The sequence below is a fragment of the Schistocerca americana genome, chromosome X (assembly GCF_021461395.2).
Source record: "Schistocerca americana isolate TAMUIC-IGC-003095 chromosome X, iqSchAmer2.1, whole genome shotgun sequence".
NCBI lineage: Eukaryota > Metazoa > Arthropoda > Insecta > Orthoptera > Acrididae > Schistocerca > Schistocerca americana.
In genome coordinates this window covers 115,095,751-115,120,922 of record NC_060130.1, presented here as the reverse complement: position 1 = coordinate 115,120,922, position 25,172 = coordinate 115,095,751, and the positions used below count along the sequence as shown (strand labels likewise).

At 45.3% G+C, this 25,172-nt stretch overlaps 1 protein-coding gene across 1 annotated transcript in view; it reads right to left on the bottom strand.

Annotated features, from left to right (window-relative positions):
- Nucleotides 1–25,172, bottom strand: part of LOC124555577 (linear gramicidin synthase subunit D-like) — a 417,445-nt gene that overhangs the window by 290,186 nt on the left and 102,087 nt on the right. The window contains exon 2 of the mRNA XM_047129541.1: nt 22,280–22,447. The gene's annotated coding sequence lies outside the window, so the exon portion shown is untranslated. The remainder of the gene's footprint in view (nt 1–22,279; nt 22,448–25,172) is intronic.

Sequence of the window (25,172 nt, the reverse complement as noted above, 5' to 3'; positions counted from 1 at the left end):
CGTCATCGCCATACTGGCGTATCACCTGGCGTGATGGTATGGGATGCCATTGATTACACGTCTCGGTCACCTCTTGTTCGCATTGACGGCACTTTGAACAGTGGACGTTACATTTCAGATGTGTTATGACCCGTGGCTCTACCCTTCATTCGATCCCTGCGAAACGCTACATTTCAGCAGGATAATACACGACCGCGTGTTGCAGGCCCTGTACGGGCCTTTCTGGATACAGAAAATGTTCGACTGCTGCCCTGGGCAGCACATTCTCCAGATCTCTCACCAATTGAAAACGTCTGGTCAATGGTGGCCGAGCAACTGGCTCGTCACACTACGCCAGTCACTACTCCTGATGAACCTTGGTATTCTGTTGAAGCTGCATGGGCAGCTGTACCTGTACACGCCATCCAAGCTCTGTTTGACTCAATGCCCAGGTGTATCAAGGCCCGTTATCACGGCCAGATGTAGTTGTTCCGTGTACTGATTTCTCAGGATCTGTGCACCCAAAATGCGTGAAAATGTAATCACATGTCAGTTCTAGTATAATATATTTGTCCAATGACTATCCGTTTATCATCTGCATTTCTTCTTGGTGTAGCAACATTAATGGCCAGTAGTGTATGTTTTTATATGCAGAATCAGAAGGATCTTACATTGGTTTCCTCATTTCAATTTCTAACAAAAGCTTAATTGTTCGATCTGTTGACGACTAGTGAATTGCCATTGTCGAAAGAAACACAGCAGATGAAGAAAGAAACACAGCAGTCGACACGGCAAATGCGCATGCGGAAGTCACACAACTCTGCCATGTTTCTGCTCACTGACCATAAACTACAAACTCGAGACAAAACTTCCCTCAACTAGTTGCTCAGTCTCGCGACTTCAAACAGCTGTGACAACAGTTGAAAACTAAGTCAAACATCGAGTTGAAAACAGTTGTCAACCAAGTTTGTTGCAGTTGGTTTTCAGTGTGAAGGTATCTTAAAAAAACTAAACAAGAACAGAACCGCGCTAGCAAAAACAATCACTGCAGATGAACAGAACAAGCCAGGTCTGTTACGGCGTAAAGTGAAGCGCCAGCACGCCAGTCTGGAACGACAGGGAAGAGATGGCTGTGAGAAGAAGTCATCCAATCGTACGCTGACCGGACCTGCTCCAGGGCGACAACGCGGCAGCAGCGGCCCCTGTTAAGCGCCACGACCGACTACTGACGGCCCAGGTCCATAGCAGCTTCAAGACTACCGACCTGGATAGAAGCGTCAACGCTAATTACTCCGCTTGTCCTCTCTATGTAGCACAGACATGGAATTGTTTGTACTGAAGAAGATTGATTATTTTGTATGTCGCCCTTTGCTTGCGACACATCTGTGTAATTGGAAAAGTTAAGTATTGTAATTATCATTTTGTAATAAAACTCATTAACACGGTTTGTATAGCGACCCGAGTATGCAGACTTCCTAGACACCACAAGGTCGACAACACAGGCGGCACTGAACTGCTAATGAGTTGCGCTATACCATACACGCCTAGCGGCAGAAGTGTGTACTACATAAGCTCCGCCTATGGAAACGTTATTCCGGTTTTTTTGGGTACTAACAACGAATTTACAGACTGCTGCCGGCCGGAGTGGCCGTGCGGTTCTAGGTGCTACAGTCTGCAGCCGAGCGACCGTTACGGTCGCAGGTTCGTATCCTTCCTCGGGCATGGATGTGTGTGATATCCTTAGGTTAGTTAGGTATAATTAGTTCGGAGTTCTAGGCGACTGATGACCTCAGAAGTTAAGACGCATAATTCTCAGAGCCATTTGAACCATTTGAACAGAGTGCTCTAAATGGGTTAAATGCACTCGGTTAGGTTAAACATACGTATTTCAGGTATAAATCACCGTAAGCTTGTAACGCACAGTTGTGAATTGTTGAAAGAACACAGAGGATCGGGAAAGACACTTCTAAGACAGAGCGAATGTTAAGTCCGCATTTATCTCTCTTTTCTCCAGCAACAGACTATGCGTAGCCCGCCATGTTTCACAGTCCTAATTTCGGCTGAACAGTGCAAATGTTCTTGCTTTGGCGCTAAAATCTGGATTGCTGGGTTCACCGTCCTGTGCAACATGATGCCCGCTAACAGTTAGCGCGAAATATGTAGATTTTCGCCGCGCGGGATTAGCCGAGCGGTGCCGGCACGGTAACTCAGCGTGTTTGGTCAGAGGGTTAGCTACCCTCTATAACGAAAAAACTGAGTTGATGGATCAACGACGAAATGAAACGGGTGTCTTGCGACGTCCGCTCCGAGCAGATACAACGAACGAAAACGAACAAAATGAGATTAAAAAGAAGCGGTCTAAGGCGCTGCAGTCATGGACTGTGCGGCTGGTCCCGGCGGAGGTTCGAGTCCTCCCTCGGGCATGGGTGTTTGTGTTTGTCCTTAGGATAATTTAGGTTAAGTAGTGTGCAAATTTAGGGACTGATGACCTTAGCAGTTAAGTCCCATAAGATTTCACATCCTTTTTCTATTTTTTTTGTAGTTTCCCGCGTGGCGTACGGTGGTGACGCAATTCCTGCTCCCGCAGAGTCGTTTCGTTGACCTTGGCACAGACACCATTCATCCAACGCCACTTAGCTGGCGTTGATTCATCACGGCAATAAACGCAGGATCACCTTCATTAGCACAAGCATTTAACGCCTTTCGGAACGTTCCGGACAGTTGTTTACACTCGCGCTTGATACTACCTCGAAGTCACTACTAGGAACGGCTGAGCTAGAACAGGGAGACAAGCTACTGCAGGTGTATGTATATCTCATATATAAAACTGTAGGTCTATCGTAACTATCTCTCTGTTGGCTAAGCATACTACTTGTACGTCGTTCATAGCAGCCTTTGCCATGGAACAGAAAACTGTGAAATACGTTACAAGAGAATCCTTGCTTTACATAATTCTCTCACGCATTTAAATTTTAATCCGTGCAAAAAAAAAATTACTTCGTTTGATAGAAAGTCGCATTCATTAACAGTTTAACAGTACTTCAATAGGGTTTTCCGTCAGCCCTTAGCATATGGAGGAAAGCTTCGTGCGAAAATGAGGTTTCCCTTTTCTCGTCTGATAACCGTGGCTGAAGGGTAACAAACAGGTTCCATATTCCCAGATTTCAGAAAAGCGTTTGATACAGTGTCACACTGCAGACTGTTAACGAAGGTCCTAGGATACGGATTAGGTTCTCAGGTATTTGAATGGCTCGAAAACTTTTCATGTGATAGTATCTAGTACGTTGTCCTAGACAGCGAGTATTCATTGGAGACAAGGGTATCGTCCGGAGTGGCCCAGAGAAGTGTGATAGGACCGCTGTTTTCTCTCTCTCTCTCTCTCTCTCTCTCTCTCTCTCTCTCTATATATATATATATATATATATATATATATATATATATATATATATATATATATATACGATTTGACGGACAGGGTGAACAGCAGTTAATGGTTGTTTGCTGATGGCACTGTGGTGTACGGCGGGAAGGTATCGTTGCTGAGTGACTAAAGGAGGATACAGGATGACTTAGCTAAAATAAAATCTCTAGTTGGTGTCGTAAAGGGCACCTTGCTCTGAATGTACAAATGCGGATGAGTAGGAAAAACAATTTTGTAACTTTCGAATACAGCTTTAGTAGTGTCCTGCTTGACACATCACATTGATTAAACGTCTAGGCATAACATTGCAAAGCGATATGAAATGGACCGAACACGTCAGTTTGGTAGCAGGGAAAACGAATGGTCAACTTCGGTTTGTTGGGAGATTCTGGGTAAAGTGTACTTTATTTGTAAAGGAGACTGTGCGTGGAACACTAGTGCGACCAGTTCTTGAGTGCTACTCGAATGATTGAGATCTGAGGCAAGATTAAAGGAAGACATTCGAGCAATTCAGAGGCATGTTGCTAGATTTGTCACCGGTAGGTTCGATTAACAAGCGAATATTAACGAAATGCTACGTGAACTCAAATGAAAGTCCCTGGAGGCAAGAAGACTTTCTTTTCGCGAAACACTATTTAGAAAATTAAGAGAACCGACATTTGCAGACTTCAGAACGATCCTACTGCCGGCAACATGTATCTCGCGTAAGTTCCACGAAGACAAGATAAGAGAAGTCAGGGCTCGTAGGGAAGCATGTAGACAGTGGCCGCCATGCACCATACACGAAGATGACAAAAGTCGTGGGATACCTCCTAATATCGTGTCGGACGTCCTTTTGCTCGGCATAGAGCAACAACTCGACGTGGCATGGACTCATCAAGTCGTTGGAAGTCCCATGCAGAAATACCATGAGTGGCTACAAATGGTCAATGATCAGTTCCGTTGGACTGGAGGACCCAGTCCGTTCTATGTAAACATAACCCATACCACTATTGTGCCACCACCTGTTTGCACAGTGCCTTGTTGACAATTTGGTTCCACGGCTTCGTGGGGTCTGCGCAACATTCTGATTCTGCCATCAGCTCTCAAAAACTGAAATCTGAACTCATCCGACCAGGCCACTGTTTTCCAGTCGTCTAGGGTCCGACCGATATGGTCACGAGCCCAGGAGAGGTGCTGTAGGCGACGTCGTGCTGTAAGCAAAGGCACTCACGTCGGTCGTCTGCTACCGTAGTCCATTAACGCCAGATTTCGCCGCACTGTCCTAACGGATACGTTGGTCGTACGTCCCACATTGATATCTGTGGTTATTTCACGCAGTGTTGTTTGTCTGTTAGCACTGACAACTCTACGCAGACGCTGCTGCTCACGGTCGTTAAGTGAAGGCCGGCTGCCACGGCGTGGTGAGACGTAATGCCTGAAATTTGGTATTCTCGGAACACTCTTGATAACGTGGATCTCGGCAATACTCAGTTCCCTCACGATTTCCAAAATGGATGTCCCATACTTCTAGCTCCAACTGCCATTACGGGTTCAAAGTCTGTTAATTCCCGTCGTGTGGCCATAATCACGTCGGAGTGATTTTCACATGAATCATCTGAGTGCAAATGACAGCTCCGCCAATGTGCTGGTCTTTTATACCTTGCGTATGCAGTACAACCGCCATCTGTATATGTGCATATCGCTGTCTCATGACTTCTGTCACTTCAGTGTATTATGGTTTGCGAAGTAAGTACGTAGATGTGGGTAGAGTAGGTGTTAATCAACCGATATGCTGGAAAGATTTCGACAGTTGTTTAGTTGTTCCCAAGCGGATGAGGGGAACCCGTTTTCAAGGAAATATTCTTAGAATAGAGGGAATGTTAGGGTTTAAAGTACAGTCGACGACGAGGGCGTTAGCGATGGAGCTGATGCTCAGATAGAACAGTGAAATTTAAGGGAATTGACCTAATCCTTTGTTTTCCTTCTGAGGACTAGCATTCGCCTTAAAATTCGTTGTATATGTAAACGATTTAGGAGACAATCTGACCAGCTCTCTTAAACTGTTAGCAGATGACACTGTCGTTTACCGACTAGTGAAGTCATGAGAAGGGGAAACCGATTTGCAAAATAATTTAGATAAGGTATCTATATGGTGCGAAAAGTGTCAGTTGACCCTAAACGAGAAAAAGTGTGAGATCTTCAACACGAGTACTAAAAAAAATCCGTTGAATTCCGCCTACACGATAAATGCCAAAAATTTAAATGTTGTTGGTTCAGCTAAATATCTATGGATTGCAGTTACGAGCAACTTATTTTGGACTCATCATACAAAAAATGTTGTGAGGAAGGCGAACTAAAGACTACTTTATTCGCAGAACACTTTGCTGATGCAACGAATTTACTACAGAGAGTGCCTACGTTCCGCATATCCGTCCTCTTCTGTAGTATTGCTGCGCGGTATGGAGCCAGATATAATTGGAAGAAGACATGGAAAATGTTCAGATAAGGGCATCTCATTTTAGAGTTATCGCAAAATAGTGTAGAGGGTGTGATGGATATGGTACGTAACTTCGGGTGGTAATCATTCAAACAACGGCGTTTTTCGTTGCGGCGAGAACTTTTTACGAAATTTCAATTACTTTTTTTTTACTTCCGAATGCAGAAATATTCTGTTGCCTTCCACCTACATAGGGAGAGATGGCAATTGCAATAATATAAGAGATGTCATGGCCTGTGTTCATCTTTCCCATCTGCTTTTCGAGAGCGGAACAGTCGAGAAACAGTGTTAAAGCGAATCTAAGAACCCTCTGCCAAACACCTACGTGTGAATTGCATGGTAGTCATATAGATGTAGAGGTGGAATCGATTTTAAGTCTAAATCAACGTACCGGCTCCGCAAGCCACAGTACGGTGCGTGGCGGAGGGTACTCCGTACCACTACTAGTTGTTTTCTTTCCTTTCCCACTCCCAGACATAGCGAGAGAAAAAAGACTGTCCGTATGCCTCCGTACTAGTCCTAATCTCACTAATCTTATCTTCGTGCTCCTTACTCTAAAGGCACTTTGGCGGCAGTAGAATCGTTCTGCATTCAGCCTCAAATGTCGGTTTTTGAAATTTTCACAAAAGTGCTCCCCGGAAAGAACGTCGCATTCCCTCCAGGGAAACCTAGTTGAGTTCCCGAAGCATTTTGTGTAGCACTTGCGTGTCGTTCGAACCTACCGGTAACAAATCTTGTAGCCTCCCTCTGAATTGCTTCGATATGTTCCTTTAATCGGGCATGGTACGGATAGTAAAACTCGAGCAGTACTCGATAATAGGTGGCACTAGCATCCTATATGCGGTCTCCTTTGCAGATGACTCACACTGCCCTAAAATTCTCCCAATAAACCGAAGTCGACTATTCGTCTTCCCTCCGACAATTCTCAAATGCTCGTTCCATCTCATATCGCTTTACAACGTTACACCAAGATATTTAAAAGACGTGACTGCGTCAAGCAGGACCCTATTAATACAGCATCCGAACGTTATGGGTTTGTTTTTCCTAGTGATCCGCATTAACTTAACGTTTTTCTACATTTAGAGCCACCTGCCATTCATCACACCAACTAGAAATTTTGCCTAAGCCATCATGTATCACCCTACGATCACTGATCTATGTCAATTTCCCGTACACCACAGCATCATCAGCGAACAACCGCTTATTGCTGCCCATCCTGACCGCCTAATCATTCATGTATATCAGCACGAATAAACTGAATCCGGATGGCCTTATGCAGATCCCAACCCCATTCATCCAGAACGACATTCGAATTCCTCAGCCACTGCGACGCTGCGATCGCAAAGTTCTCAGCTCATTTAATCTCCGCGTTTTCTGTGTGGCAATTAGCACACTGCCCACTATGTCACGGAGGGGACCAGATGGTCTGAACATACGGGCCAAATATTAAGTTTCTAGATATACTGGTAGTTTGCTAGCTCTATGATTTGAAGGTTGGTGCCTCACGTAAACTGATGAAGTTCCCTCAGCTACAGTCTTCTGCTGTGTTTAATCCCGTATTGATACATTTCGACTATTCAGAAGAGACATGAATTCGAGGAAGAGGTTGAACCTGGCTGCAAGTGTGGCGTCAGTGGGCGCAGTGGTGCTGCAGTCGCGCCTCTTACACGCGTCGCTGTCACGCCACAGTTGCTCCGTCCGGTTTCAGTCAACATCAACTGTCAATCATATCCACGATAGGCGCGTCACACAAAAGGAGGAGTGGGGCATCCTGTAGTTCAAAATGGCTCTGAGCACTATGAGACTTAACTTCTGAGGTCATCAGTCCCCCTAACTAACCTAAGGACATCACACACATCCATGCCCGAGGCAGGATTCGAACCTGCGACAGTAGCGGTCGCGCGGTTCCAGACTGTAGAGCCTAGAACCGCTCGGCCACACTGGCCGGCTCATCCTGTAGTTACTAATCTGTTGTATTTCACGCAGACAAGAACACTTCCTTTCTATTATTCCAGTTGTGAACCATAATATTTTACAACAAGTAATTAAATTAAGCCTATGATGACCATCTTCAAGACCTAAAGAAGAAGACAGGCAACTAGAAGTACACAGTGCACCAAACTAACAAAGTAAGATAATCAATAATCAATTAATACGTAAATAACACCTTCTCATATTTGTGTATCTGGGTCGTTCAGAAAGAAGCGTGCCGCAGTCTACAAAATGAACACCGGTCAAGGGATCGTAGTGCGGTTGCCTACGGAAGAAGGTATGGATGTGCACGCGTCGACAGTCCACTGCTCTCTGTAGTGCTGCAAACAGTGAAATGGAGGCTTCAAAAGACGGGCAAAAGGGTTTGCTGACAGTGGAAAGAGTGCGGGGAACGGAAATTCATCAAAGAATGGCACACGTTTGCGCACTGTATGTTCCAAAAATTTGAAAAACTATGCCTAGTACTTTTTGAACGCTCCATCACTGCCATTTAGTGACGTAGCAGGAAACCAGTAATCTTAGTGAGGAGTGGAGGCATTGTGGTAGGGTCCTCATGTAAGTGGCCCTCTGGTGTCAAAACAAATGAACGGGTAAGTGGGGAGGAATTGTGTGTGTGTGTGTGTGTGTGTGTGTGTGTGTGTGTGTGTGTGTGTGTGTGTGTGACTTCAAATGTCTTGTAATGCAAGTTCAAGTATTTGCTTGTACGCTTTATTTACAAAACCGATGAGTGTGATGGTATGAACGTTGTGAATGTTCTGAAGCAACGAATTCAGTGTTAGTTGGTTAGAATCTTGGATGTGGACAAAAGTTACATTATCAGAATTTTCATCGAGGGCAGTAGATGTTGTGGGGAACTGTCTCGATCATGTGGCCGTGTGTCAGAGTCATGAATAAAGTCCCAAACGTTTCCGGAACGTCTTTTACTACAAGTCAGGTGAATGGGAACGTTATGCGTGGTGGTACTACGACGCTTTTAGAGGGGAACGGGTCAGATTCTCTTGCTTCCGTCATATAAAATACAGCACTTTACATGACAGCCATTTAACGAAGCTATATACAGGGGATACGCAAAATAATGTGAACACCTGTACTTACTTGGGAATGGTTTACTAAGGGGTTGGACTCCCATTTGCCCGTAATACAGCTGCGATTCTTCTTGGAATACTGGTATATAATGACTGTATAGTCTCCAGTGGAATGCTATACAACTCTTCGATCAGAACCTCTTATAACTCCTCTACTGACGGGGGAGGCGGAAATCTCTGCCGCGGAGTCTGCGCTACAATACCGCCCACTAGGGTTCGATAATGTTAAAGTCCGGAGACTGTACTGGCCAAGGAAGACGCTGGAGTTCAGTTACATGCTCCTCATCCTACGTTTGTACTGTCCTGGCTGGGTGAATGGTTGCATTATCGTGCTGAGATATGGCATCGTTATTGGGGAATAACATTTGAATCATGGGATGCACTTGATCACCTAAAATGTTCACATAATCATTGGCTGTAACACTTCCACCACCATGCTTAACCGTTGGAATCAAGCAATCAGGATTGTAGGCTTCTTTTAGTGTTCTCCAGACGTAAACCCCGTCAGATGTTTGAAGTAACGAAAACGTTGACTCGTCGGACCACTGATCAGCTGTCCAGGATTTATGCTCCTGACGCCATGTTTTACGTTTCTTTGCGTTGGTTGTCGTGGCTAATAATTTCGGTATAGCAGCTCGTCCGTGAATATTCGCTTTATGGAGTTCTCGGCGGACAGTGTCGATAGATACGGGGTCTCGAAGGGGGCTATAGAGCTCTGCAGTCACTTTAGCCGCCGTAGTTGTGTTGTTTTGACACAATTCGTGTTAGGGTACGACGATCTCTGCCATTTAGTTTTGATTTGCGCCCACTATTACGTTTACACGATGATATTTTTCCACGTTTTTTGTAAGTTGTCATGACTGTTGAAACAGCTGTTCTTGAAAAATTTTGTAAGTTGGCTGTCTTGACCACTGATGGTCCAACTAATCGGGCCCTCACAATCTGCCCTCTCTGGAACTCTGTTAGGTCTTTCATTACACTTCGACCTCGGAAATCTGAATGCAAATACGAAGTGTGTACTACTCGTAAACAACTTGCACTGAACACGCGCAGTCCAACGCGACACGTGTTCAAATGGTTCAAATGGCTCTGAGCACTATGGGACTCAACATCTTAGGTCATAAGTCCCCTAGAACTTAGAACTACTTAAACCTAACTAACCTAAGGACATCACACACACCCATGCCCGAGGCAGGATTCGAACCTGCGCCCGTAGCAGTTCCGCGGTTCCGGACTGCAGCGCCAGAACCGCTAGACCACCGCGGCCGGCCGCGACACGTGTCTGACCTGCGTTGTTGATCGTCATACCCAGCCATCCCATTACTACCACTGCTCACATTATTTTGCCTGTCCCCTGTACCTTGAACAGTTAACGCTTAGGACCCGTGGCTTATCTCGCAAAGGAGAGCTCACAATGAGACAAATTACAGGAAATCTCTCCATTTTAATGGATGATAATTCTTAAGGTGTCTCCCAAACGGAAATGACATGCCCATTCGTGGGCAACGCCTTATCTTGGATGGGTAACATTGAATTAGAAGAAAAGTGAGGTTGATCTTTGGCTGAAAATTCCAAGTACAGGGTTATTCATAAATACGTACAGAGTATCAGAAGATTACAGTGAGAAAACTGTACGACACACAGAAAAATAACATACATGAGTGGACAGAGCGTCTCTCCAATTACCCTTTCGTAAAAGATAGCCTCGTGTAGATGCAGAGCGCAGTACTATGGGGAAGACTTGTGAGAACGCGCGGACAAATCATTTCCTCCATTTGATCGCACTGACTTAGTTGAATCTGCAGACGGGCAACCCAAGAAAAAGATTTACAAGGCGAGCTCCTGTCGTTGTGCCTTCCTGGGCGGCGGCAGTAGTGTTCATATTTGCTGTGTGACAAACGGTGCCAATATCGAGCACCTGTAACAAACTTGGAGAGACGCTCCGTCCACTGATGTACGTCTGTTTCCTGTATGTCTTGCAGTTTCCACGCAGGTGTCTTCTGCATCCCCAGAGGCACTTACGAATAAGCCTGTATACACATAGAATGTCCGTGTTCTCAGATCCATTTAGTACGTCTCTGTGAACGTTTTGAAGGTGTGAAATAAGAAAAAGAAGGGAATTTTAAACTGTAATTTTTCAGCGAGAAAATTATATGTTGAATATTTTACTTGTACAGTAAAACTTAACAACAAAAAGAATACCTGTTGCTAAATGTTTTGAGTATTGTCAATACAATAATGTCACTGCTGTGTCAAAATATTGTTAAACTTCCCTTCCCCCGTCCGATTCACCTGCAGAAGAGATGCCATTGGAGTTTTTGCCTTTACATGTGTTAGTCAGAGAATTAATCTTGATAGACATAGTGTTTGAAAAAGAGCACATGTCGCACTCATCTACAAGAAGGTGCGCAAGTTAATCACATCTTTGTAGCAGAATTTAAAAAACAAATACTAAGCTGAAACATAATGACCTCCTGGGATGAAATCACCTTTTTCATGGAAACCAGCAAGGTTTCCGAAAACATCCATCATGCAAACCACAATTTCCCGTCTTCAAAAAATGGTTCAAATGGCTCTGAGCACTATGCGACTTAACTTCTTAGGTCATCAGTCGCCTAGAACTTAGAACTAATTAAACATAACTAACCTAAGGACATCACACGCATGCATGCCCGAGGCAGGATTCGAACCTGCGACCGTAGCGGTCGCTCGGCTCCAGACTGTAGCGCCTAGAACCGCACGGCCACTCCGGCCGGCTCCCGTCTTCACACGCAGTATCTCGAGTGCCGTGGATAAAGATGACGAAGTGGATTCGTTGATTCTAGACTTTTTATTCGGTACCATGTCGATGCTTGCTGAAGAAAATACGTAGGTGTCGAATATTGAATCACGTCTGCAACTGGATTGAAAACTTCCTAACAGGTAGAACTCAGTATGTTACCCTGGACTGGAAACTTCTTAAAAGGTAGAACTCAGCACGTTATCCTGCTTATAGCCTCAAGAAGGGAAGAAGGAAAGTAAGGGTTTAACGCCCTGTCAGCGACGAGGTCACTACAGACGGAGTACAATATCGGATTATGGAAAGGGGAGGGGGGAAGAAATCGAACGTGTTCTTCGCAAAGGAACCATTCTGACATTCGTCTTAAGTCATTTAGGGAAACCACGGCCAACTTACATCTCGATGGCCGGACGGGGATTAGAAAAGCCGCAGTCCCGATTGCAAGTCCATCGTCTTAACACTACGGTACAGACGCCGAAGTAGCGTGCTCCAACGCGGTGTAATAGAATCTTTACTGTTCACGTGATATGCTATTAATTTAGCGGACAGTATTATTTACAATATCAGGAGCCGGCCGCGGTGGTCGAGCGGTTCTAGGCGCTTCAGTCCGGAACTGCGCGACTGCTACGGTCGCAGTTTCGAATCCTGCCTCGGGCATGGATGTGTGTGATGTTCTTAGGTTAGTTAGGTTTAATTAGTTCTAAGTTCTAGGGGACTGATGACCTCAGAAGTTAAGTCCCATAGTGCTCAGAGCCATTTGAACCATTTTACAATATCAGGCTTTCCGTAAATGATTAGGTTCTCTACGAAGGACAGTTATTTCATGCCAAATTGTCAGATACTGACAAACTATCAGATTTTTTCAAAGACTAGCAACTAGCGCTAAATAATGTTTTCATTATTTTTCTTTTCAGTGCGAAGACTGGTTTGTTGCATATCTCCAAGCTATCTGTCCCGTGCAAGACTTTTGATATCCGCGTAACTGCTGCAACCTACAGACTTCTGAACTTGCTTACTTCAATCAAAATATGGTCTGCCTCTACAATTATTGCTCCCCGCACTTCCCACCACCGCCAAACAAAGGATTCCTTGATATTTCAAAACGTGTCTCATTAACCGATCCCACCATTTACTTACATTATGCCATAAATTTATTTTCTCCGCAGTTCGATTCATTACACACAGAGGTAATAAAAGTCATGTGATGTCTCGTATTATCACGTCGGACTTCCTTTCGTGCAGCGTACTGCAGCAACTTGACATTCCGTAGACTCGACAAGCCGTTGGAAGTCCCCTGCAGAAATACTGAGCCACGCTGCCTCTACAGCCGTCCATAATTGCGAAACTGTTGCCGGTGCAGGATTTTGTGGACGAAATGACTTCTCGATTATGTCCCATAAATAATGGATGGGATTCACGTCCGGTGATCTGGGAGGCTAAATCATTCGCTCGAATTGTCCAGAAAGTTCTTCAAACCAATAGCGAACAACTTTGGCCCAGTGAAATGACGCATTGTCATCCGCAAAAATTATGTCATCATTTGGAAAAATGAAGTAAATGAATGGCTGCAAATGATCTCAAAGTAGCAGAACATCACCATTTCCAGTCAATGATCGGTTCAGTTGGACCAGAGGGCCCAGTCCATTCCACGTAAACACAGTCCACACCATTTGGAGCCACCACCAACTTGCGCAGTGCCTTGTTGACAGCGTGGGTCCATAGCTTCGTGGGGTCTACGCCACACTCGAACCCTGCCATCAGCTTTTACCATCTGAAATCGGGACTCTCCTGACCAGGGAACGGTTTTCCAGTCGTGTAGGCTCCAACCGATATGGTCATGAGCCGTCTGCTGCCATAGTCCATTAACGCCAGATTTAGCTGCACTGTCCTAACAGATACACTATGTCAAAAGTATTCGGACACATGGCATACGTTCAGTCAGGTGCTGCAAGGTTTCTTGGGAAATAGCAGCCCATTCTTCACGGAGTACTGCACTGGGAGGAGGTATCTATGTCGGTCGGTGAGGCCTGGCACGAAGCCGGCATTCCAAAACGTCCCAAAGGTGTTCTATACGATTCAGATCAGGACTCTGTGCAGGCCAGTCCTTCACAGGGATGTTATTGTTGTGTAACCACTCCGCCACAGGCCGTGAATTATCAACAGGTACTCGATAGTATCGAAAGATGCAATCGCCATCCCTGAATTGCTCTTCAACATTGGGAAGCAAGAAGGTTCAAAATGGTTCAAATGGCACTGAGAACTATGGGACTTAACTTCTGAGGTCATCAGTCCCCTAGAACTTAGAACTACTTAAACCTAACCAACCTAAGGACATCACACACATCCATGCCCGAGGCAGGATTCGAACCTGCGAATTTCCAGACTGTAGCGCCTAGAACCGCTCGGCCACTCGAGCCGGCAGCAAGAAGGTGTATAAAACATCAATGTAGGCCTCTGCTGTGATAGTGCCATGCAAAACAACACGAGGTCCAATCGCCCTCCATGAGAAACACGATCACACCGTAACACCACCGCCTCCGAATTTTACTGTTGGCACTACACACGCTGGCAGATGACGTTCACCGGGCATTCGCCATACCCACATCCTGCCATCGGATCGCCACATTATGTACCGTGATTCGTCACTGCGCACAACGTTTTTCCACTGTTCAATCGACCAATGTTTACGCTCCTTACACCAAGCGAGGCGTCGTTTGGCATTTAATGGCGTGATGTGTGGCTTACGAGCGGCCGCTCGACCATGAAATCCAAGTTTTCTCACCTCCCTCCTAACTGTCATAGTACTAGCAGTGGATTCTGATTCAGTTAGGAATTCCTGTGTGATGGTCTGGATAGATGTCTGCCTAATACACATTACGACCCTCTTCAACTATCGGCGATCTCTGTCAGTCAACAGACGAAGTCAGCCTGTACGCTTTTGTGCTGAACGTGTCCCTTCACGTTTTCACTTCACTATCACATCGGAAACAGTGCACCTAGGGATGTTTAGGTGTGTAGAAATCTCGCGTGCAGACGTATGACACAGGCGACACGCAGTCACCTGACAAGGTTCAAAGTCCGTGAGTTCGCTGAGCGTCCCAGTCTGCTCTCTCACGATGGCTAATGACTACTGAGGTCTCTGATATGGAGTACCTGGCCACGTTGATTTCTGCGGTTATTTCACACAGTGTTGCTTGTCTGTTAGCACTGACAACTCTACGCAAACGCCGCTGGTCTCAGTCATTAACCCTTTCACGTACATGGGACACATTTGTCCCACATATAAATAACTTTACTAATTGGACTGTAACCACATTTGATGTGCTGCAGGTGCTCTACTTGCAGCAGAGTTATTTGTTTTCTTTAATATCGTACATCTTTGGTGGCAACAATCACTACAACTACCATTAGTCGTCGGTTATTGTTGGTGGTTCTCACTTCGAGCAGACACACAAATTTATTCACTTATTGTGTGCGTATTGTGTTCTCTGCCTTACTGTCAAAGCTTGAAAGTATATTCAAGTAAGTTTCTCTTTTACTTTAGACCATTCACTTAGAAAATAACTGTATTTCATCAGTGGAAATGTTTATTTTCATTCTTTGGGACATAGTTGTCCCAATGTCCCACAATGGTAATTTGTGTACTTGTTTTTGAATGTCATAAAATCGTTACAATCACGTAAAAAGAACGAGCAGAATGGTATTTAAAATTCGGTTGAAAATATATAATCTTTCATTTTATTAAATAAGCGGAAAAAATTTGTACTGGTATAATTTCAAATCTGCTTTTAGGTCATGTGCTCCAGAAAAAGAGAATTTTCATCACTGATGAAAGTATTATGCAGATTTTGGAGGCTTGCAGTAGTGATGACGAAGATAATTAGTTACTGGATGAAAAAGATAAAATTTTTCTTGAAGGAGATATGGAAGATGAAAGAGAACATGTTATTATAGAAGATCGTGAAAAAGAAATACGTAGCCCGCCTAGCAAAAGAAGGCATACAGACGAAATATCAGAACCAAATGCTGAGGTACCTGATTCCCTTGCAGATTTACCAGAATTTAAATGGTCCAGAACTTACCAACCAAGACAGTTCAGTCAGTGATAACGTGAATCGCGAATTTGGGAAAGTGGTTCTGTTTAGTGTCAGAGCAGTTGGAGGCGCTTCAGTCCGGAACCGCGCTGTTGCTACGATCGCAGGTTCGAATCCTGCCTCGGGCATGGATGTGTGTGATGTCCTTAGGTTAGTTAGGTTTAATTAGTTCTACGTTCTATGCGACTGATGACCTCAGAAGTTAAGTCGCATAGTGCTCAGAGCCATTTGAGCCATCAAAGGACATAATATTATGCGACATTATGTCAAAAATAAGCCAGTCAAATGGGGTTTCAAAATGTGGTGCAGATGTGATTCGGAAACTGGCTACCTATTTGAGTGTGATTTATACACTGGAAAAAAAACCTTAGGTCCTGAGGTAGGGCTTGGTGAGTCAGTAGCTCTGCAACTGACAAAATCACTATCCAGACTGGGATATAAAATTTACATAGTTAACTTTTTTAACTCTCCAGCTTTGCAGTATTACCTTGGTTTACAAAATATCAGATCATGTGGAACAGTGCGCACCAATCGTAAAAACATCCCAAAGACATTCCCTCCAGACAGGGAAATGAAAAGAGGTGATTCATATAGTCTCAGTAGCAATGGTCTGACAATCCTCAAATGGATGGATAACAAGCCAGTTTTTCTATTGACTAATTTTATTTCCCCAGTACCATGTACTACAGTGAAGAGGCGTCAGCGTCAGTCTGGTTCTTCTGAAAAGATCAATGTTCAGTGTCCTCTTATGATAAGAAAGTACAACAAGTGGATGGGAGGGGTGGACCTTATGGATCAGAAGAAAGTGACTTATGAGATTGACAGGAAGGCAAAGCTTAAGCATTACCTGAGAATTTTCTTTGATCTTCTTGACATTGGTGTAAACAATGCGTATGTAATATATTGAAAATTGGCAGAAGAATCAAGATTCAAATCAACACAATCATCCCTAGAGTTCAGAAAATGCATTACGAGAAATCTAATTGGAAATTATTCAAGTCGACAAAGGATTTTATCAACAGTAATGAAAACATCAAGAAGGTTGCAGACCAGTTGCAATCCAAAGAGTCCAGAGCACCGAATGATAAAATCAGACGTAAGGAAGAGATGTGTTCATTGTGCTTCAAAGTGTGTTGAAAATCGCAACTACAATATTTGTGAACAGTGTGGTGTTAATTTACGCTTTACTCCAAGCAGAAACTGTTTTGCAGAATTTCACATCAAATAGACAACATATACACAGCCTCTGTAATTTTTCGATGTATTAAGTGTAATGTGTTCTGTAACTGTCCTTTAAGGACCACAGGGACAAATACGTCCCAGCTTTTTTTTTTAGCAGTACAAACAAAAATGTTTTGAAATAATAACACATTTTGTTTACGAAACCTCCAGTTACCACAGAGATACAAAAATTATAGTCACTAGCACTTTAGATTTCTTATGTACCTGAAAAGGTTAAGTGAAAGCTGTTTGGCATTGCGTTGTCCACAGTGACAGGTAATGCCTGAAATTGATATTCTCGGTACGCTCTTGACACTGTGGATCTTGTAATATTGAATTCCGTAATGATTTCCGAAATGGACTGTCCCACGTGTCTATCTCCAACTACCATGCCGGGTTCTTATTCTGTTAATTCCCGTCGTGCAGCCATAATTGTTCCGGCGTATCGACAAGGGACGGCACGAAGATGAAGAATGCAAGAGCAGAGAAAACTGTGAGGCGACGTCAGCCACTAGCCCGCTGACTAGGACCGCACCGCTATAGGAGCGGCCTCTACAAGAAAAGAATATAAGCGCCGCTCTTGCCATCCGGACAGTAAACGGAATGTAGAAGATGGACATTAGCAGAGAGGTCTAGATGAGCAGTGATATCAACGATAGCAGTGACTTATGAGCGAGTGTGAAGCTTACATGGACATTGTGTATAGTGAAGGACATTGACTGGTTGCATGTCGCCCATCGCTTGTGACAACTCGTTGTAAATACAAAGTTAAGTATTGTCAGTCTACTTTATAGTAATAAAAACCATTAATGTGATTTGCTTGAATTTTTGTATAGCTATCCGAGAAGGCAGCATCCTTTAGGCACCCTGTAAGAGACGAGTGGGCAGGACCCCACAATAATCACGCCGGAAACCTTTTCACCCGCAGCACTTGAGTACAAATGACAGCTCCACCAATGCACTGAACTTTTATCTCCCGTGTACGCGATACTACACGCGTCTGTATATGTGCATGACGCTGCCCCTTAAATTTTGTCACCTTATTATACACTCCTGGAAATGGAAAAAAGAACACATTGACACCGGTGTGTCAGACTCACCATACTTGCTCCGGACACTGCGAGAGGGCTGTACAAGCAATGATCACACGCACGGCACAGCGGACACACCAGGAACCGCGGTGTTGGCCGTCGAATGGCGCTAGCTGCGCAGCATTTGTGCACCGCCGCCGTCAGTGTCAGCCAGTTTGCCGTGGCATACGGAGCTCCATCGCAGTCTTTAACACTGGTAGCATGCCGCGACAGCGTGGACGTGAACCGTATGTGCAGTTGACGGACTTTGAGCGAGGGCATATAGTGGGCATGCGGGAGGCCGGGTGGACGTACCGCCGAATTGCTCAACACGTGGGGCGTGAGGTCTCCACAGTACATCGATGTTGTCGCCAGGGGTCGGCGGAAGGTGCACGTGCCCGTCGACCTGGGACCGGACCGCAGCGACGCACGGATGCACGCCAAGACCGTAGGATCCTACGCAGTGCCGTAGGGGACCGCACCGCCACTTCCCAGCAAATTAGGGACACTGTTGCTCCTGGGGTATCGGCGAGGACCATTCGCAACCGTCTCCATGAAGCTGGGCTACGGTCCCGCACACCGTTAGGCCGTCTTCCGCTCACGCCCCAACATCGTGCAGCCCGCCTCCAGTGGTGTCGCGACAGGCGTGAATGGAGGGACGAATGGAGACGTGTCGTCTTCAGCGATGAGAGTCGCTTCTGCCTTGGTGCCAATGATGGTCGTATGCGTGTTTGGCGCCGTGCAGGTGAGCGCCACAATCAGGACTGCATACGACCGAGGCACACAGGGCCAACATCCGGCATCATGGTGTGGGGAGCGATCTCCTACACTGGCCGTACACCACTGGTGATCGTCGAGGGGACACTGAATAGTGCACGGTACATCCAAACCGTCATCGAACCCATCGTTCTACCATTCCTAGACCGGCAAGGGAACTTGCTGTTCCAACAGGACAATGCACGTCCGCATGTATCCCGTGCCACCCAACGTGCTCTAGAAGGTGTAAGTCAACTACCCTGGCCAGCAAGATCTCCGGATCTGTCCCCCATTGAGCATGTTTGGGACTGGATGCAGCGTCGTCTCACGCGGTCTGCACGTCCAGCACGAACGCTGGTCCAACTGAGGCGCCAGGTGGAAATGGCATGGCAAGCCGTTCCACAGGACTACATCCAGCATCTCTACGATCGTCTCCATACGAGAATAGCAGCCTGCATTGCTGCGAAAGGTGGATATACACTGTACTAGTGCCGACATTGTGCATGCTCTGTTGCCTGTGTCTATGTGCCTGTGGTTCTGTCAGTGTGATCATGTGATGTATCTGACCCCAGGAATGTGTCAATAAAGTTTCCCCTTCCTGGGACAATGAATTCACGGTGTTCTTATTTCAATTTCCAGGAGTGTATGTTCATTACTTATCCGACATATTCATCTTATCTTCAGCATTCTTTTGCAGCTCCACATTTCAAAAGTTTCTTTCCTGTTCCTGTCTGCACTGTTCACTGTCCCCGTTTCACTTCCGTAGGAAGCTTCATGGAAAGCAAATGACTTCCTGACCATTAAATTTATGTTAGATGTTCAGAGATTTATTGTTTTCAGAAATGTTTTCCTTGCTATTGGCATCCATATTAAATACTGTCTCTACTGCAACCGATGACACTTGTTTTATCGCCCAACTAGCTAAACTTATCAATTACTTTTAGAGCACCGTGGTCGCCTTTGACTGTAAAACTATTTATTCACTATTGCGGAATTGGCCGTGTGGTCATAGTCAACTGGAGTATCACTTCGGTTGAAGCATAGCTTTTGGAGTACTCACTTGATAATGGCCACACGCTCTGCACTATACAAAAAATACATGATTGTGAATCCCAGCCACGGAAAGTTGATTATTTTTAGTGTCTCATGTCGTAGTCTACATTGCATGATTCATGTTTTACTTCCGTTGATATTCATCTTATAACGTCTTTTCGAGACAAGTTTCATTCCTCTGAACTTCTTTTGCAAGTCTTTTGCCGTATTTGGCAGTGTCATCTTCAAACCTCAAAGTTTAATTCCTTTTCCATATTTCGCTTTTGCTTTTCTTTACAAGTGCACATGTGTAGATGAGTAGTCATCTGTACGATAGTTCAGTGTGTTCGGCCAGGGGACTGGCCACCGTCAGTAATAAAAGAAATAAGTGAAGTTCTTGGTTCAAAAATGGTTCAAATGGCTCTGAGCACTATGCGACTCAACTTCTGAGGTCATCAGTCGCCTAGAACTTAGAACTAATTAAACCTAACTAACCTAAGGACATCACACACATCCATGCCCGAGGCAGGATTCGAACCTGCGACCGTAGCGGTCAAGCGGTTCCAGACTGAAGCGCCTTTAACCGCACGGCCACACCGGCCGGCTAAGTGAAGTTCTCATCGATTTAATTTGAAAGACATCCTGAGACATCCGCTCAGAACCACTGACGATGTATATGTCGCAGAAGCAGATATACAAAATAAAAGTAGTCAGGTTAGATGAGTGCTATGCGGAGGACCTGTGTTGGATTGTCGGTACTGCAAGGATTTTTTCTTGGTGGGAGGAGTGGTACGGAGTGCAGTCAGCATCGTATGTCCTGAGCCCATGCCCCTCCATGCCGCATGCGCATGACGCGGCCGGTCGACATCCCTTGTGCTTGCAAATCCTGGACGACGAGCTCGTTCTGTTTCCCTTTACTGCTTGCTCAGTGCATGGATTAAATGACACCGGGAATATACTACAAACCTGTCCGTACGCGCATTATATGCAGGCAGCAGCAGGATCTTACGCAGTCAGCTTCAAATGTCGCATCTCTAAATCTTCTCAAAAGTATTCCTCGAAAAAGAACTTCGCCTTCCCTCCAAGGGGTCCCACTTGAGATTCCGAAGAATCTCCGTAATACTTGCGTGTTACTCGAACAGATGTAGCAGCCTGCGTTTGAATTGCTTCCATATCTTACTTTCATGTCCTGGTGCTGATCCCAGACACTCGAGCAGAACTCAAGAATGGGTCGCACTAGCTCCTACACGCTGTCTCGTTTACAGATGAACCACACTTTTCTGAAATTCTACCAACAAACAGAAGTCGACAATTCGCCTTCCCTACGACAATCCTCATATGCTCGTTCCATTTCACATCGCTTTACAACGTTACGCCCAGATATGTGAACGACTTGACTGTGTCGAGCAGGGCACTATTAATACTGTATTCGAACATTATTGATTTGCTTTTCCTACTCATCCACATTAAATTACATTTTTATACAATTAGAGTAAGCTGTCATTTGTGACACCAATTCGAAATTTTGTGTAAGTCATCTTGTATCATCCTACAGTCAGTCTTCTCCGACACCTTCCTGTACACCACAGTATTATCAGCAGACAACCGCAGATTTCCGCCCACCCTGTGCACCAGCCCATTTATGTATACAGAAAATAACAGCAGTACTATAACACTTCCGTGAGGCACTCCTGACGATACTCTTGTCTCCGATGAGCACTCGCAGCCGAGGACAACATACTGGGTCCTGTTATTTAAGCAGCCTTCAGGCCACTCCTATTCTTTATGCTCGTACCTTCGTTAACAATCAGCAGTGGGGTACCGTGTCAGATACTTTTCGGAAATCTAGGAATATAGAATCTGCCTGTTGCCATAGTTCACAGTATATCATGTGACAAAAGGGCAAGCTGAGTTTTACACGAGCGATTCTTTCTACAGCCGCGGTGATTCGTGCACGTAAGTTTGTTTCTGCCATACTCCATCCGCAAACAGAATGTGGAGAAATGTAAATACTTATCAGCTCGCGGTCTAGTGGCTAGCGTTGCTGCTTCTTCATCACATGATCCCGGGTTCGATACCCGGCTGGGTTGGGGTTTTCTCTGCCCGGGGACTGGGTGTTTGTGCTGTCCCCGTCATTTCATCATCATCAATCGTGTCAGTGGCTAGTTTGGAAAGTGTAAAAATTGGGACTTTGTAGGGGCGCTGATGACCGCGCAGTTGAGCGCCCCACAAACCAAACATATACAATAAAAGGCGTTTTTACACCGCACTTAATACAGATTAGCAGAGTATAGATTCAGATGTGGAAGGACAAGCTCAACTCGTTAAGTAACTCTCTAGGTATAATGTGAATAAGGTTAGAGGTACTCACCGTGGGGTAGTTTTAGAGGTGCCCTGGTGGGCGAATAAGCGGGCGACATCAGTTTGAGATTAGATGCGCTAACTCGAAGACTAGCGGTGCTAGCATCAGCAGCAGCGGCAGCACGAAGAACAGCGACAGCGACGCCAGCACCACCAGCCTCGACACCGTCAGCAGCATCTGCGGGCAACCAGGACACTGCAGCCGTGTATTCGTGCAACACTGCTTTAGGAAATCTGTTTACGTATTAATACGCATTTACACTGACCGAAAAAAATCGCAGCATCAAAAAGTAACAGATGTAGAGTAATGAAATTTTGGGAATACATTTGTCTAGGTAACATACTTAAGTGATTAACATTGCAAGATAACAGTTTAATGCCAGCACGAGATAGGCCATTGCAAATGTGAAATGCTGGCACAGTAATAACCGGTGTAACAGTCAGAATGTTGAATGCAAGAATGCAAAGGTGCATTCATTGTGTTGTACAGGTACCAGATGCCAGTTTCTGGGATGGAATTCCTATCTGTTTCACTTGGTCGGTCAGTACAGGGACAGTTAAAGCTAGTGGAGTTGTCGTCCGATGATGTTCCACATGTACTAGACTGGAGACAGATTGGTGATCGAGAAGGCCAAGGGAACATGTCGACACTGAAGAGCGTCTTGGATTACAACAGCGGTATGTGGGCGAACGTTATCCTGTTGGAAAACACCCCCTGGAATATTATACATGAGTGGCAGCACAACAGCTCGAAGCACTAGAATGACGTCCAGTTTTACAGTTAGGATGTGTGGGATAACCACGACAGTACTCCTGCTGTCATACGAAATCGCAAGACAGAACATATCTGCCAGTTTACGTCCAGTGTGTCTAGCACGCAGACAGGTTGGGTGGAAGCCCTCAACTCGCCTCCTTTTAACCAACACACGGCCATCACTGGCACTCAGGCAGAATCGGCCGTCATCAGAAAACACAACAGGCCTCCACCCTGCCCTCCAATGAGATGTCGCTCAACACAACTGAAGTCGCAAACGGCGGTGGTTTGGGGTAAGTGGAACGCACACTACAGGGCGTCTGGCACGGAGCTGACCTTGAAGTAACCGATCTGTAACAGTTTGTTGAGTCACTGTCGTGCCAACTGCTGCTCGAATTGCTGCTGCAGACTCAATACGATACACCACAGCCCTACGCAAAAAACGACGGTCTTTCCTCTTCTTGCGACCATACCTTCCTGTAACTACCGCAGCTAGAAATCGTGTACAGTGGGTACACCCTTGCCAAGTCTTTCTGCAATAGCACGTAAGGAACATCCAGCTTTTCGTAGCCCCATTACACGACCTCGTTGAAACTCAGTGAGCTGTTGATAATGGCGTCTTCGTTGATAATGGCGTCTTTGTGGTCTTAAAGGCATTCTTGACTGACATCAACTCACTACGCCCAGTCTCGAAGATAATTAACGCTCACGACCGTTACAGCACGTATTTAAAGCATTCTCATAGTGGAGTGAAATTTGAATAGGCGTTATCTTTCAGATGTAGAAACACGCCTACCAACTTACGATTATCTCGCACAACTCCTTCTTGGTGTTGCGATTTTTTCCAGTGTATTTATTTAAGTAAAATTCCGACAAATGAGTATAACTAATATGGAGTTGTTAGAATCTGTTATATATCAGGGTGATCAAAAAGTTTCCGTTTGAGGGCGTTGCTGCAGCGTATATGCAACATAGCGCGACTCCGATGTAGGTACAATAAGCACCGACACGCTGGCAAGGCATTTGTGTCTTTCTGACATGCGTGCGGTAAGTGCGGAAACGTCAACTGTGGCGACGTTATTATCAAATGATCCAAACAGGACCAAAGCGCTGTTACATCTTTCTTCGCAGCCGAAGGACAAACACCGGTAGACATCCATCAGAGAATGAAGAAGTGCATGCAGTTAATGCGGAAAGTCCGGGAAAACTGCGACGGGGGTGCCACTACTTCATGGTAACACATGTCTTCATATTGCGAATGTCGTAACACAGAAGTTTGGCCAACTTAAGTGATAGAAACTCGAGACCCGCCCTTTAGTACTAATCTTTCCCCATGCGATTATCACGCCTTTGGTCCCTTAAAAAAGACCTCGAAGTGGGGACAATTCATGTCGGGCGAGTGTGTGCAACAGGCAGTTACGGACATCTTCACGCAGCGAAACATGGTGTTTTATCCAATCAGGTGAGTCTTAATGCTGGCAGCGATTTTGCCTGATTGACGAACCCATTTTGGACTATACGGCCTCAGAACGGAAACTTTTTGATCGCCCCTTGTAATATCAATCTAAGACTGATTTCACGTCTTCACTTGGAACTCTCAGCTTCTATATTAATACGACAGTTCGACACGGACATGGTCGGTTCGAATCCTGCAAGTAGAAAAATTTTTCACCGCTGTTATTAGCCCTGCAGGGGGATGAGAGGTCGTGGCGTAAAGAACTAGCACGAAAGTCGTGACTCAAATTCAAAACCTCTCCACAGAGTCTAATGGAATCGGGCACATGCTGTTGATGATAGTGAACGCTGCATCGGATGGGGACATTCAACTCGTCTGTTCCCTTAGAGCTTAGAGAAGAGGAGTTGATGTGAGCAGTGGGCTTCGCTCACTCCATTTCCTACCCCTCCCTTCCTCCCTCCCAATGCCCCTCGCCGATTATCAGACTGTTTTGATGATACCCTCCGTCTTTCCCTGTATTGCGTTAATATTTTCATCTCAACATAATTAGTGAAACCAACGTATTCAATAAATTGCTTTGCCTGACCCTATTATTTTTACTCCCTACTATGGTGCTGTGGAGTCCCGGCGCCCTTCTCGTGAGATACTGCTGGAGCAGTTGCAGGGCAGGCGCCCCTCTGGGTGACTGGAGAG